The 9,271-nt window shown below is 38.3% G+C and overlaps 1 long non-coding RNA gene across 1 annotated transcript; it reads left to right on the top strand.

Annotated features, from left to right (window-relative positions):
- The first annotated feature begins 1,760 nt into the window (after nucleotides 1-1,760).
- LOC106956097 (uncharacterized) lies at nucleotides 1,761-8,954 on the top strand. The gene is made up of 2 exons (XR_001426720.1): nucleotides 1,761-2,024; nucleotides 8,164-8,954. It is a non-coding gene; the product is annotated as an uncharacterized LOC106956097 (long non-coding RNA).
- The last annotated feature ends 317 nt before the right edge of the window (nucleotides 8,955-9,271 follow it).

The following is a 9,271-nucleotide window of genomic DNA, read 5'->3' as shown; positions in this document are numbered from 1 at the left end:
ACTCTACCTCCCGGATAATTCCTTTCCCCTTTCCTCACAAACAACTGTGGCAACTTTTTTTGGTAAAGCTGACCTTAATACCAACTGACAGACAATAATTGCGTATGATGCTTTAATCTTACTGCCATGACTTACTTAATAAAGTCAAGGATAAGTGCATTTCACAGCACGAACGTAATGCAATATTTGGTTATCGCAGTTATAAATTGTTTTCTATCACCTTTCCACTATGTGCTTGAACTGTCACCTTAACTTTTTGTCCTGCCAAATCTTTCACAAAGCCTTTTCTTTTCTTTTTCTTTTTTGCCTCAGTGCAGAAGCCAAAACCTATTGTGCAAGATTGCTATTTAAAGAGACGAACCGTCAAGACGTCCAGACACAGTATCAAAGAAAAAACACCCCCCAAGCCTCAGAGTGACCTCCCTGGGCAGACAGAGTAGCTTTTGAAGCCAAGACTGACACTCCAGAAGAAGAAGAAGAGAAGGCCTACAACTTACATGAGCAGAAACCCAGGATGGTACAGAGAAAGTAAACAGCCATGCATAATCTGAGGCTGGTTTTTGGCATCGGAACCTACTGGATCTCAAAGGCTTTCTACTATTTGAGTTCATATCTCTACATTCCTTCAAAATTTCCATCACACTTTCAGTTGGGTTATTCAGACTTCAAATTATGTGTAGAAATCTTGACCTTACATTTCAAAGAGAGAGTGACATTTGATTAAGTTAAAGATTGGATCACATAATGGTAATCTGAGCATTCCTTCCCAGGAAAAATCAACTCACGTTTGTATTATTTCTTCATTTAATTATTCATCAACATATACATAGCGGTTGTGACCATTAAGAGAATTATTGACCCTTTAATTAGATCATTAAATTCCAACAGCAATGTGATTTTGTGAATGTAGATTTTGTAATAAATTACTGTAAGTTTTTTTTCCAGGAAGTGTATAGACTTTTGTGTGTGTGTGTGTGTGTGTGTGTGTGTGTGTGTGTGTGTGTGTGTGTGTGTGTGTGTGTGTGTGCATTTTCTACATCAAGAGCAGGGTGTAAGTCACTCTTTCTTCCAATACGCTTGCTTTATTTTGCAAAATAAAAGGAACTGCTGCCTATACCTAGTTTTGAGAGAAAGTCACTGAATATGTGTGGTCATGTTTGAAATTAAATGAAAGCTAAATAACTTTCATTTAATAAAAGACAAATTATTATGTTGCATAAAACATTTCCCATTTGAGGGAAAATCTACATTCCTGGTGAAAATCTTGTGGTTTAAAAACGAGCGTCCTTCTGCACGGATCACTTGTGCTGGCCAGAAGTGTTACTTCCAAACTAAGTGAATCCACCTGGGTCTGCTCTTATTTACAACCCAATTTGATTTCATGCTTCAGTCGTTGAAATGTGATCACAAGACCATAAAACACATGCTCATCTCCACCACTCAGTCTGGTAGCTTAATATTCGGGTTATTTGAGAATCATACATAATGCACGGATGCACATGCACATTATGTAATTTATATTTAAAAGTTATCCTACGCTATTATCCTATTGTAGCTCTGATAACAGCACAGAATTTGTGCTATAATCTTTTTCATATTCTATAGATTATTATTATTATTATTATTATTATTATTATTATTATTATTATTATTATTATGTGTTTAAAAGACGTTTTGGTCTTTGTGTGAAGATGCATACCCCAATGCTGCTGTTACACTTGAATCTCCCTACAGTGAGACATATATATTTCTATTCTTCTCCTAAACGTCACGTGTTTATGAAAGCTGTTGTAATTATTTCCCTCTTTTAATGTCTTTGAGACCTTGTAGTTTATAATCTGTGGTCTGTTGTCTACATGAAAGTAGTCTTACGGCATCATCATGCCAAACATCCAGATAAGAGCCAGCCAGGTTGATAAAGGACATCTCACCACTGGCTATTAATTACAGTCAGAGATACCAAATTCCATCCAGAAAATCCAAAACTACAGTTGGGGAGGAAAGAAAGAGCAAGAGAAAATCAGGTAATTCCAGGAACTGACAAGAGAAACATATTATCCCGGCCTTATCTTTACCGAGAAAACGGGGTTTTGGAGCTTTTCGTGCAAAGATAGAGGACGTACAAATTGTTGCACACTTCCTCGGTGCAGATGTAGAAAACCATCAGGGATAGAGACCATATCTGATGAGGTTCTCAGCTTGTGGAGCGTGAGGGTCAAGAGCATTAGCAACACACAGAGATGTAGCTAGCGTTCATTCCGTTTCAGTTCAGTTACTTGATACAGAACGACAAATATAATCTCACAAGACAAACGGGTTAAAGTCATATCAAAAGATACACAAATTAATTGATTAAAATAAATAAATCCAGTTCACTTAGATGCAATTTTATAGTCTGATTCAAATCTGATTAAATCTGAACTACGATACAATGTAGTCAAGTTTGGGAAATCTTTCAATCCCAGTTGATAAAAACTTTTCTAAGAAGCACAAGACATTAAACATTAAAGCACTTTACCCAGAATACCTGTCAAATAAATGACAAAAATTGTTGTGTCAGTGGGTCATTGTATGAAAAACAGCTAAACACTGCATCCCTGAGCCACGTGTACTTGTGAAAGAAAGAAAAGGACTTAAAACAAAAATGGCAGCAACAGCTCAATCAGTGACCCAAACAGGAAAGATGCATGTGCAAGAATAACTTTAGCCACCAGACCTATAAACTTAATCAAAAAGGAAGGTTTTAAGGATAGATTCAAAGGGACTTGTTCTGCTTGTTGAAGGTGTAAAACAACCTGCTTTTTAAGAGCAACCTCTCTGGGAAATATATGAAACAGTCACGTTTAACATAAGACAGAATCAGCGGTGATTGCATTTCAAATCAGAGGTGTTAGCTTCATTAGACAATTGACTCTATACGTGCACTGGAGTCCCACGGATTCCGAAGTTTCAAAGTTTTGCTGACATGCTTTTTGTATTCCAATGCCTTTAGAGTTCGGGGAACAAATTTATTCCCAACACCATCTTCCATTTTGCATGAGCTGAGAACAACGGCAATATTTTTCAAAAGAATTGTAATTAGGCCACGCACCTCGCAACTCACTGAGCTGATATAATTTAATAACAGCAGTATTCAGCTGAGGAATCCATCTGCTTGTGTTGAGCGTTGCCGACATTTTGCACATTCACACTTCCAAGCAGAAAAATGGAAGTTGTTTTTTTCCTGAGTAGCATAACTGATGTGAAATTCTCACGCAGACCCGAATGATCGCAAAACAAGTGCGTGCACCTTTCATACTAGTACTTTTATCAAATTCGCAGCAGAGATTGAAACACTTTTTTGACACTTTTTTCCTAAAAAAAAAAAAAAAAAAAAAAAAACAACAGTTGGGGGTAAAAAAATAAATAATAATAATAAAAAAAGCTTTCCCTGTATAACACACACAAAGAGATCATGTCTTCAGTCATCAAAACTTCTTTGGGAGCCTTCCAAAGGGGCTGGAAACACATTCACTTCAAAATACTAAAAAGAGAAAGACAGAATACATCCTCTCACATTTTTTTTTTTTTACCCCTGACTAAACAGTCCGTTTTCCTTAGTGCAACTTCAGTCAGTAGGCTTCAGATTCCTCCCAGATGGAGAGGCCTACACGACGCATCAGGGTGACGTTTCAAACAACAGCGGCACCGTTATCATGCACCGTAACGGTACATCGGTTGAGATACATTGTGCACTTGGCACAAAAAATGCTGCAGTCATTGACCCTATTCTTACATGTGTTGGAATGTCGTGTGCATGCACGTTTTAAATAAGTAAACTTTCTGCATAAAATGAAGCTATCTGCCCAAACTGAAGAGAGGAGAACTACGGATGGCACAGACTTTTACCACCAGCAAGAAATCCCAGAAATATCAAGAGCTGGATTATCTTGGAAAAGGCCACCAGCTGTTCCCGCTACGTCTCTAGCAATGCAGCAGGCCGATGGCAATTTCCTCTCCATCACGAAGCTCACTTTCTAAAGTGTGCTGCCAAAATATCTGATATTTATCGTGGAATTGGCAAGCACCGCTAGCTTCTGTTCTGAAACGTACCAGCAGCCAAGACCCTGCATTACTCATGCAGTACATTATGGTAGACTTTGGCCTATTCATTTTCTTACATGATATGACTAATGGCTCTGCCATTCTCCGTGTGCCCACGAGGGTATTTATTTTAGATCTCTCCATGTAGAAGCTTGAAAGTTCAAACAATCTTAAAGAGTTTGAGTTTTTCTTTTCTCCTTCTATTTTGATAATAATGTTAATTTGGGAGAGCATGTGTGAATGTTAAGTGTAGCTTTACTGGGAATGAGGCCGTTTTAATGGGATAAATTGATTCTGTCACAACAGAAATGCAGTGGAATTTGTATTCACTGGAGGCCTGCTTCATAAGAAATGTCGCCGTTTGTTCAAGGGCTTTATGTTCAGGTCACTGTACGCTAGTTGATTCCAGCTATCTGTGCCATTTTCCCCTTTCGATCACGAGCACCTGAAGCTGCGGCGTCTTATTCTCTCTTTTCTGCCACTTAATGATTCAGACTTATCTCGGGAGCAGACACCAAAATATTACCAGTCATCTTGTTTAGACCTCTGCAGAGCAAAAAAAAATAAAAATAAATCAAAGTTTGTGGGTTTATGTCCTTTTGTACACAACATGATGTGGTCTGAGGAGGTGGGATTTCCAGGCTTATCTACTAATCAGCTCTATAGGTGACTGATAGTTTAAAAAAAAAAAAAGGTGAAATGGTGGGTGAGAAAATGAATGAAAAAAAAAAAAACATTCAGCAGGTCAGAATGCTGCTCAGAGTTCACCACAAGACCAAAAATAAATTAAGAATATGTGGCAAGACTGGGGGTGCGACGGTCATTGGAGAGGTGGGGTACACTCTGTTAAGTTTAACAATTCGACCTAAAAAAAAAAAGCAGCTTAAACAATGTGAAATGTTCCAGGATGAAGGCACCAAAGAAGTCAGTGAATGCGATGTTACCTGCTAGTTCAACAGTTCAAGACTCTGGTAGACTAGACTAGCATCCTAATGCCTTGTGTTCCTCCCCTGTTGTTGCTGTGTGAGGAGGAGGTACCCTAAAGCACAACTCTGGGATGTCAACAGGCCTGAAACTAAATTTGAGGGAAGCAGATTCCCGTCCCTTTGATGCCTGAGGGGAGTGTGAGTCCCAAATAAAAGTGTATAATAAAGTCAGAACAATTCAGTAGTTTGTGGAATTAAGATCGCAAACTTCTTTTGTGCCATTTTAAAATCCTCTGTTTTGAATCAACAGCAGCTGGCCTCTTGGCTATTTGTCCCTAACGTTTTGCTGCAGCCCAGCTTCTTTTTCATTTTAGTTTTTTTTTTTTTTTTGGCAAGAGTTTTATGAATTTGTTTTCTCTTCTGAGGCTTCCCTGCTTCCCTGGTCAAGATGAGATCATTTCAATGAAGTCTTAATTTGTAAAAATGTTAAGTAACAGAAGACAAAGTTTGAACCTCAATTGTAATTGGAAATAGTTGCTACAATATGCTTGATGTAACCAAACATTCCTGATGGTGAGGTATCTGAGGAAGCAGGACATCCTTCTTCTTCTTCTTCTTTTTTTTTTTTTCCAAGATTTGCTTTTTATTTATTTTTCTTTGACCAGAAGCTGACCTTGCTCTGATTTAAAACAACGCTCGGGACAAGAAGGGGGGAAAAGTCGATAATTATAATGGAAAGCCCTTTGGGAGATCTAGGAGACCATTAATAATGGGTATAATTTCCCTACTGGCCACTCTATTTCATGGCATTTGATGGATTATTTTCCCACATGTGATGGAATAGCACACAAAATGAACACAAATGTTTTAGTGGATGGGAAGAAGCATTGCTTTGTCCTTGTTCTGAAATAAGGAAGTTAACTGGTCAAAAACAAGCTTGTTCGTTTCTTCCTGGTGCTTTTGTAACAGCCTGGCCGTTTTGTGCTGCAGTATGTTACAAAAGTCGGCACGGTCTTTGAACTTGTTTCACATTTGTCAAAACTACAAACCAAAACCATGTCATTAGAATTTCGTGTGATAGGATGGGCCAAACAAAAAGAAACGCATAACTAAAAGGAGAACTTTGTTACTAAGACTTCAGACTACAGTGACACATCAATGTGTGGTTCTTTAACTGGAACGCGTTAGACTTCAATCAGTTCCGTAGAATATTCAAATAAGAAAAATAAGTCCAGATAACCAAACTTATATTTCCCCAGCTCTAAGTGCAGGCTTTTGGAGGATGGACCAGGCTTTTCATGCCACAGTCAGAGCAGATATTCTGGAAATGAAGGGCTTGAAAATATTCTTGGATGGAATTGGAGCTGCAGCTCAGACTTTATCTGCACTTTTGACTGAAAGTCCTTGAACACCACCTTGGATTTCTGGGGTTGAATCTCACACACAGGGCAACATTGTCTTCGGCCTCGATGTCTGCTTGGAGCTGCTCTGACTACGTTCTCTTTTATTCCCCCATGGGGCAGCTAGGATCAGCCCTCTGGACATTCTGTTGTTTTTTTTTTTTTTTGGTTTGGTGAGTTTGGTGAGACAGCTTATCCCGTGTCTGCACCTCATGTTGACAAGATCCGTCCTGCTAGCTCTCCAGGGCCTTTCTCCCACTCTGTCCCTGACTTATCTCACTTCTGGTACATAGTTGACCTTCCTCTCATAAGTGAGCATATACATTTACACAATCGTCACAGATTTAATAGACTTGTGAGAATCATTGCTTATTCAGTTTTAATCACATTTGAATTGATGCAGATATATTACTGTGAAGGAAAACATGAATCATGGTCATTTTTACTCTTTGTCGTACCAATCGTAATTACCACTCCTGTATGAGAGAAAAATGAATACAGTTAACTTCATGCCTTTTGATTTTTGGCCTTGCACCACTCAGTTACTCAGAGTGACAAAACCTTTATGCTTTAATTATGTATTTTTCAATTAGTTTATTAATGGGAATGTGGAATGATCTCACCTAATCTTTTGTGGTATGTCGCTCTACCAGCTAAATTTGAATATCTACAAGCATAGGATTTTTTCATACTTGTGTGTGTGTGTGTGTGTGTGTGTGTGTGTTTGACGGAGGTGGTTTGCATTTGATTTTGTTTTTATGGGTGGTTAGAATAGAGAGGAACTATAATGGCTTATATATATATTTTTTTGTTCTTTACAGTTGAACAATTTTGAGTTGGACTTTCTTGAAAATAAAACAAACAATAAAATACTCATAAGTTTGTGGTTGTAACATGACAAAATGTGAAAGGGGGCATGCATGCACTCTTTTGCGAGACACAGTATCTCCTGCATATCTGCGCAGTTTTGATAAAAGATAAATGCTATAAAAAGCTGCGACGTTCACGGCGACGAAACACATCGGCGTAAACGTGTCATTTAAAGGAATAAACAAAAACGAAGAAGTTCTGCAAAGGTCGTCTTGAGACATCTCCCAGTACACCTACTTGTACAGTTTATACATAACGCAGGCAAAAAGAAAAGCGGGTATGTCAGCAAGAAAACGACCAACTCCGTAGGGTCCAGGTGGGAGTGTTGAGAAGGAGGGGGCAGATGCTAAGAAAAGAGATGGCAGTGGGAACTGTTAATGAATGACTATTGGAAATTCTAGGCGGACACTGCGTTGAAATGCTTACTCGCCTGTGATTAATGACTACTAGGCTGCCGTAATAGGTACCACTGGGACCTCAGACACTGGCACCTTTTTATAGAACAGCCCCAAAAGCAAAGAGATGAAGTCCCCATTATAGTGCTGCTTCAAGAAAAAAAAAAAAAAAAAAAAAAATGAAGTCTCGAAGTGGTTCAGTGTGGAACTACAATCATAATCCTGATATAGCTTTGTTTGTTTGTTTTTTACTGCAAGTTAAACTGGTTTTTTTTTGTTTTGTTGTTCAAATTCACTTACATTATGAGGAACTTGATTTATTTATTTATTTTGGATTCAACAACGCCGAGCAGCTTCAAGTGAAAGCAGTGCCAGAATTTCATTTTGTTATTGCGATTTGAGGCTGCGCAGTACAGAGAGGAAGATAGAAGTCACATTTCAGTGTTTCGTGTCAATCCATCCATTGTCTTAACCAACACATCTCTGCAGGGTCTGTTGGTGGCCACTGCCTGTGGTCAGTGGGTGAGAGGTGGGGAATGCCTTTGTCAGGTCAGAGGGCATTGCACAGGACAAAAACAACCATGTGCACACACAGACACGCTGAAACCTAAGGACAACCTGGAGAGACAGATTAACAGCCTGGTCCATCCTTGTCTTGGGACAAGGGAAGGAAGCCAAAGTACCCTCCCTCGTGTGCACAGGGAGAATATATAAACTCCATGCTGAAAAGACCCCAGGATCTTCTTGCTGTGGGGGCAACAGCATTATCATCTGCACCGCTGTGCAGCCCCGTGTTTTATATTATCACATTAGATTTATTTTCAAACAAATACAATCAGACTGTGTACACAATTCAGCTTTTAAGCGATGGTCTAATTGTTTTTCTGCAGGAACAAAAATCTCTCCAGACCAAACTACTGTTGTTAAAAACTAACCGCTACACCTTTATTAATGCAGAATGCAGTTATCCGACAAAACTGTCTAAGAACCCGAGGGCTGAAGAATTTTTTGGATGATGTAGATTCCATAACGTCCGGTACAAAGAGAACACAGCATTTAAAAAAAAAGTAGCATCTTACTGACAGTCAAACACGATGAAACGTGATCGTGTCACAATGAAGTTTCAAACTTGCTGTAATTAGTGAAAGAATTGCATTAGTAGCATTAATCCAGTAAATCCACCCAAGAGTCCAATAAAAATCCTACAGAGTTACTATTAACACATTGTTGATGCTCTTAAAAGTTCCAATGTGTAAGTTTTAACAGTCTTCAAAAAAAAAGATTGGTTAAAATTCCTCACTTTTGGCAGCAATTGCTGCTGCCAAAAGTGGTAGAAAAAGTAATTCAGTTTCACATTGTTTAGTTGATTTTCTTCTCTAACAAATAAAATCATTTGAAAGCACCATTTCATATTTACTCATGTTATTTTTGTCTGATATTAAAGTGGATTGCAAATAAGCAAAAATAGAAGTAATCTGTTAAAGATTTTTTTTTTCCCAGCACCAGAAGGAAGCCATCCCCCCCCCCCCCCCCCAAAAAAAAAAAAAAAAAAAAAAAATTTTTTTTTTAAAAAAAAAAAAAGGTTTTTTTTTTTTTT

This window comes from Poecilia latipinna, unplaced genomic scaffold (assembly GCF_001443285.1).
Source record: "Poecilia latipinna isolate Pla-1442-1.1 unplaced genomic scaffold, P_latipinna-1.0 Scaffold788, whole genome shotgun sequence".
Classification (NCBI taxonomy): domain Eukaryota; kingdom Metazoa; phylum Chordata; class Actinopteri; order Cyprinodontiformes; family Poeciliidae; genus Poecilia; species Poecilia latipinna.
The sequence above is the reverse complement of the archived record's forward strand: the minus strand, read 5'-3'. Positions and strand labels throughout refer to the sequence as shown.